Raw genomic sequence first — 7,098 nt, forward strand, 5'->3', positions numbered from 1 at the left:
CGGAGACACTAAAAGCACCATAGTAGAACACAGAAGAAGCTTCTAAGTTGAAGTAATAGTTAGTAAGAAGTAGTACAATTCAAGTTTTAGTTATCGATTATTCACTTTTCAGCCGGCTTTGGTGGCTTTTACATGACCTAGGACCTTAAGATTTTGTTTAAGTAATAGTTAGTAAGAAGTAATACAATTCAAGTTTTAGTTGTCGATTTTTTACATTTTAGCCGTCTCTGGTGACTTGGACTTGACCTAGGACCTTAAGATTTTGCATGAAAGGAGGTCTAGCAGCCGCGTTGCATGGGAGAATGTGAAAAGTGTTCATATGTAGTAAAAACCTGAGAAATGTGTCCGTTTTCGTCATTTGTTATCGAATCGACTTAAAGCCAGATCGTCACATTGGCCGCTGTTCTCTCTGAGACGGTTATATTTATCGTCTGCAAAGCTATGTCGCGTGCTGCGATATGCAGAAACACTAAAAGCACCATAGTAGAACACAGAAGAAGCTTCTATGTTGAAGAAATAGCCAGTAAGAAGTAGTACAATTCAACTTTTAGTTGTCGATTATTCACTTTTTAGATGACTTTGGTGGCTTGGACATGACCTAGGACCTTACGATTTTGCATGAAAGGAGGACTGGCAACCGCGTTGCACAGGAGAATGTGAAAAGTGTTCATATGTAGTAAAAACCTGAGAAACCCGTCCGTTTTCGTCATTTGTTATCGAAACGACTTAAAGCCAGATCGTCACATTGGCCGCTTTTCTCTCTGAGAAGGTTACATTTGTTGTCTGCATAGCTATGTCGCGTGCTGCGGTATGCGGAGACACTAAAAGCACCATAGTAGAACACAGAAGAAGCTTCTAAGTTGAAGTAATAGCCAGTAAGAAGTAGTACAATTCAAGTTTTAGTTGTCGATTATTCACTTTTTAGCCGGCTTTGGTGGCTTGGAGATGACCTAGGACCTTAAGAATTTGCATGAAAGGAGTACTTGCAGCCGCGTTGCACGGGAGAATGTGAAATGTGTTCATATGTAGTAAAAACCTGAGAAACCCGTCCGTTTTCGTCATTTGTTATCGAAACGACTTAAAGCCAGATCGTCAATTTGGCCGCTTTTCTCTCTGAGACGGTTACATTTATCGTCTGCAAAGCTATGTCGCATGCTGCGGTATGCGGAGACACTAAAAGCACCATAGTAGAATACAGAAGAAGCTTCTAAGTTGAAGTAATAGCCAGTAAGAAGTAGTGCAATTCAAGTTTTAGTTATCGATTATTCACTTTTTAGCCGGCTTTGGCGGCTTTTACATGACCTAGGACCTTAAGATTTTGCATGAAAGGAGGTCTAGCAGCCGCGTTGTATGGGAGAATGTGAAAAGTGTTCATATGTAGTAAAAACCTGAGAAATCCGTCCGTTTTCGTCATTTTTTATCGAATCGACTTAAAGCCAGATCGTCACATTGGCCGCTTTTCTCTCTGAGACGGTTACATTTATCGTCTGCAAAGCTATGTCGCGTGCTGCGGTCTGCGGAGACACTAAAAGCACCATAGGAGAACACAGAAGAAGCCTTTAAGTTGAAGTAAAAGAAAGTAAGAAGTAGCACAATTGAAGTTTTAGTTGTCGTTTATTCACTTTTTAGCCGGCTTTGGTGGCCTGGACATGACCTAGGACCTTAAGATTTTGCATGAAAGGAGGACTAGCAGCCGAGTTGCATGGCAGAATGTGAAAAGTGTTCATATGTAGTAAAAACCTAGGAAATCCGTCCGTTTTCGTCATTTGTTATCGAATCGACTTAAAGCCAGATCGTCACATTGGCCGGCTTTCTCACTGAGAAGGTTACATTTATCATCTGCAAAACTATGTCGCGTGCTGCGGTATGCGGAGACACTAAAAGCACCATAGTAGAACGCAGAAGAAGCTTCTAAGTTGAAGTAATAGCCAGTAAGAAGTAATACAATTCAAGTTTTAGTTGTCGATTATTCACATTTTAGCCGGCTTTGGTGGCTTGGACATGACCTAGCACCTTAAGATTTTGCATGAAAGGAAGACTAGCAGCCGCGTTGCTCGGGAGAATGTGAAAACTGTTCATATGTAGTAAAAACCTGAGAAATCCGTCAGTTTTCGTCATTTGTTATCGAATCGACTTAAAGCCAGATCGTCAATTTGGCCGCTTTTCTCTCTGAGACGGTTACATTTATCGTCTGCAAAGCTATGTCGCATGCTGCGGTATGCGGAGACACTAAAAGCACCATAGTAGAATACAGAAGAAGCTTCTAAGTTGAAGTAATAGCCAGTAAGCAGTAGTGCAATTCAAGTTTTAGTTATCGATTCTTCACTTTTTAGCCGGCTTTGGCGGCTTTTACATGACCTAGGACCTTAAGATTTTCATGAAAGGAGGTCTAGCAGCCGCGTTGTATGGGAGAAAGTGAAAAGTGTTCATATGTAGTAAAAACCTGAGAAATCCGTCCGTTTTCGTCATTTTTTATCGAATCGACTTAAAGCCAGATCGTCACATTGGCCGCTTTTCTCTCTGAGACGGTTACATTTATCGTCTGCAAAGCAATGTCGCGTGCTGCGGTCTGCGGAGACACTAAAAGCACCATAGGAGAACACAGAAGAAGCTTTTAAGTTGAAGTAAAAGAAAGTAAGAAGTAGCACAATTGAAGTTTTAGTTGTCGTTTATTCACTTTTTAGCCGGCTTTGGTGGCCTGGACATGACCTAGGACCTTAAGATTTTGCATGAAAGGAGGACTAGCAGCCGAGTTGCATGGCAGAATGTGAAAAGTGTTCATATGTAGTAAAAACCTAGGAAATCCGTCCGTTTTCGTCATTTGTTATCGAATCGACTTAAAGCCAGATCGTCACATTGGCCGCCTTTCTCTCTGAGAAGGTTACATTTATTGTCTGCAAAGCTATGTCGCGTGCTGCAGTATGCGGAGACACTAAAAGCACCATAGAAGAACACAGATGATGCTTCTAAGTTGAAGTAATAGCCAGTAAGAAGTAGTACAATTAAAGTTTTAGTTGTCGATTATTCACTTTTTAGCCGGCTTTGGTGGCTTGGACATCACCTAGGACGTTAAGATTATGCATGAAAGGAGGACTTGCAGCCGCGTTGCACGGGAGAATGTGAAAAGTGTTCATATGTGGTAAAAACCTGAGAAATGCTTGCGTTTTCGTCATTTGTTATCGAATCAACTTAAAGCCAGATCGTCACATTGGCCGCTTTTCTCTCTGAGACGGTTACATTTATCGTCTGCAAAGCTATGTCGTGTGCTGCGGTATGCGGAGACACTAAAAGCACCATAGTAGAACACAGAAGAAGCTTCTAAGTTGAAGTAATAGCCAGTAAGGAGTAGTACAATTGAAGTTTTAGTTGTCGATTATTAACTTTTTACCCGGCTTTGGTGGATTGGACATGACCTAGGACCTTAAGATATTGCATGAAAGGAGGACTAGCAGCCGCGTTGCACGGGAGAATGTGAAAAGTGTTCATATGTAGCAAAAACCTGAGAATTCCGTCAGTTTTCGTCATTTGGTATCGAATCGACTTAAAGCCAGATCGTCACATTGGCTGCTCTTCTCTCTGAAACGGTTACATTTATCGTCTACAAAGCTATGTCGCGTGCTGCGTTATGCAGAAACACTAAAAGCACCATAGTAGAACACAAAAGAAGCTTCTATGTTGAAGTAATAGCCAGTAAGAAGTAGTACAATTGAAGTTTTAGTTGTCGATTATTCACTTTTTAGCCGGCTTTGGTGGCGTGGACATGAGGTGGAACCATAAGATTTTGCATGATGGGAAGACTAGCAGTCACGTTGCACGGGAGAAAGTGAAAAGTGTTCATATGTAGTAAAAACCTGAGAAATCCGTCCGTTTTCGTCATTTTTTATCGAATCTACTTAAAGCCAGATCGTCACATTGGCTGCTTTTCTCTCTGAGACTGTTACATTTATCGTCTGCAAAGCTATGTCGCGTGCTGCGGTTTGCAGAAACACTAAAAGCACCATAGTAGAACACAGAAGAAGCTTCTAAGTTGAAGTAATAGCCAGTAAGAAGTAGTACAATTCAACTTTTAGTTGTCGATTATTCACTTTTTAGATGACTTTGGTGGCTTGGACATGACCTAGGACCTTAAGATTTTGCATGAAAGGAGGACTGGCAGCCGCGTTGCACGGGAGAATGTGAAAAGTGTTCATATGTAGTAAAAACCTGAGAAACCCGTCCGTTTTCGTCATTTGTTATCGAATCGACTTAAAGCCAGATCGTCAAATTGGCCGCCTTTCTCTCTGAGAAGGTTACATTTATTGTCTGCAAAGCTATGTCGCGTGCTGCGGAATGCGGAGACACTAAAAGCACCATAGAAGAACACAGAAGATGCTTCTAAGTTGAAGTAATAGCCAGTAAGAAGTAGTACAATTCAAGTTTTAGTTGGTGATTATTCACTTTTTAGCCGGCTTTGGTGGCTTGGACATGACCTACGACGTTAAGATTTTGCATGAAAGGAGGACTAGCATCCGCGTTGCATGGGAGAATGTGAAAAGTGTTCATATGTAGTAAAAACCTGAGAAATCAGTCCGTTTTCGTCATTTGTTATCGAATCGACTTAAAGCCAGATCGTCAAATTGGCCGCTTTTCTCTCTGAGACGGTTACATTTATCGTCTGCAAAGCTATGTCGCGTGCTGCGGTATGCGGAGACACTAAACGCACCATAGTAGAACACAGAAGAAGCTTCTAAGTTGAAGTAATAGCCAGTAATAAGTATTACAATTCAAGTTTTAGTTGTCGATTATTCACTTTTTAGCCGGCATTGGTAGCTCGGACATCACCTAGGACGTTAAGATTTTGCATGAAAGGAGGACTGGCAGCCGCGTTGCACGGGGGAATATAAAAAGTGTTCATATGTAGTAAAAACCTGAGAAATCCGTCCGTATTCGTCATTTGTTATCGAATCGACTTAAAGCCAGATCGTCACATTGGCCGCCTTTCTCTCTGAGAAGGTTACATTTATTGTCTGCAAAGCTATGTCGCGTGCTGCGGTATGCGGAGACACTAAAAGCACCATAGAAGAACACAGAAGATGCTTCTAAGTTGAAGTAATAGCCAGTAAGGAGTAGTACAATTCAAGTTTTAGTTGGTGATTATTCACTTTTTAGCCGGCTTTGGTGGCTTGGACATGACCTAGGACGTTAAGATTTTGCATGAAAGGAGGACTAGCATCCGCGTTGCATGGGAGAATGTGAAAAGTGTTCATATGTAGTAAAAACCTGATAAATCCGTCCGTTTTCGTCATTTGTTATCGAATCGACTTAAAGCCAGATCGTCAAATTGGCCGCTTTTCTCTCTGAGATGGTTACATTTATCGTCTGCAAAGCTATGTCGCGTGCTGCGGTATGCGGAGACACTAAACGCACCATAGTAGAACACTGAAGAAGCTTCTAAGTTGAAGCAATAGCCAGAAAGAAGTAGTAGAATTGAAGTTTTAGTTGTCGATTATTCACTTTTTAGCCGGCTTTGGTGGCTTGGACATGACCTAGGACCATAAGATTTTGCATGAAAGGAGGACTAACAGCCGCGTTGCACGGGAGAATGTGAAAAGTGTTCATATGTAGTAAAAACCTAAGAAATCCGTCCGTTTTCGTCATTTGTTATCGAATCGACTTAAAGGCAGATCGTCACACTGGCCCCTTTTCTCTCTGAGACGGTTACATTTATCGTCTGCAACGCTATGTCGCGTGCTGCGGTATGCGGAGACACTAAAAGCACCATAGTAGAACACAGAAGAAGCTTCTAAGTTGAAGTAATAGCCAGTAAGAAGTAATACAATTCAAGTTTTAGTTGTCGATTATTCACATTTTTGCAGGCTTTGGTGGCTTGGACATGACCTAGGACGTTAAGATTTTGCATGAAACGTGGACTAGCAGCCGCGTTGCACGGGAGAATGTGAAAAGTGTTCATATGTAGTAAAAACCTGAGAAATCCGTCCGTTTTCGTCATTTGTTATCGAATCGACTTTAAGCCAGATCGTCACATTGGCCGCTCTTCTCTCTGAAACGGTTACATTTATCGTCTACAAAGCTATGTCGCGTGCTGCGTTATGCGGAAACACTAAAAGCACCATAATAGAACACAGAAGAAGCTTCTATGTTGAAGTAATAGATAGTAAGAAGTAGTACAATTGAAGTTTTAGTTGTCGATTATTCACTTTTTAGCCGGCTTTGGTGGCTTGGATATGAGGTGGAACCATAAGATTTTGCATGATAGGAAGACTAGCAGCCACGTTGCACGGGAGAATGTGAAAAGTGGTCATATGTAGTAAAAACCTGAAAAATGCGTCCGTTTTCGTCATTTGTTATCGAATCGAATTAAAGCCACATAGTCACATTGGCCGCTTTTCTCTCTGACTGTTACATTTATCGTCTGCAAAGCTGTGTCGCGTGCTGCGGTCTGCGGAGACACTAAAAGCACCATAGGAGAACACAGAAGAAGCTTTTAAGTTGAAGTAAAAGAAAGTAAGAAGTAGCACAATTGAAGTTTTAGTTGTCGTTTATTCACTTTTTAGCCGGCTTTGGTGGCCTGGACATGACCTAGGACCTTAAGATTTTGCATGAAAGGAGGACTAGCAGCCGAGTTGCATGGCAGAATGTGAAAAGTGTTCATATGTAGTAAAAACCTAGGAAATCCGTCCGTTTTCGTCATTTGTTATCGAATCGACTTAAAGCCAGATCGTCACATTGGCCGCCTTTCTCTCTGAGAAGGTTACATTTATTGTCTGCAAAGCTATGTCGCGTGCTGCAGTATGCGGAGACACTAAAAGCACCATAGAAGAACACAGATGATGCTTCTAAGTTGAAGTAATAGCCAGTAAGAAGTAGTACAATTAAAGTTTTAGTTGTCGATTATTCACTTTTTAGCCGGCTTTGGTGGCTTGGACATCACCTAGGACGTTAAGATTATGCATGAAAGGAGGACTTGCAGCCGCGTTGCACGGGAGAATGTGAAAAGTGATCATATGTGGTAAAAACCTGAGAAATGCTTGCGTTTTCGTCATTTGTTATCGAATCGACTTAAAGCCAGATCGTCACATTGGCCGCTTTTCTCTCTGA

The sequence above is a fragment of the Schistocerca gregaria genome, unplaced genomic scaffold (genome assembly GCF_023897955.1).
Source record: "Schistocerca gregaria isolate iqSchGreg1 unplaced genomic scaffold, iqSchGreg1.2 ptg000229l, whole genome shotgun sequence".
NCBI classification, from domain to species: Eukaryota; Metazoa; Arthropoda; class Insecta; order Orthoptera; family Acrididae; genus Schistocerca; species Schistocerca gregaria.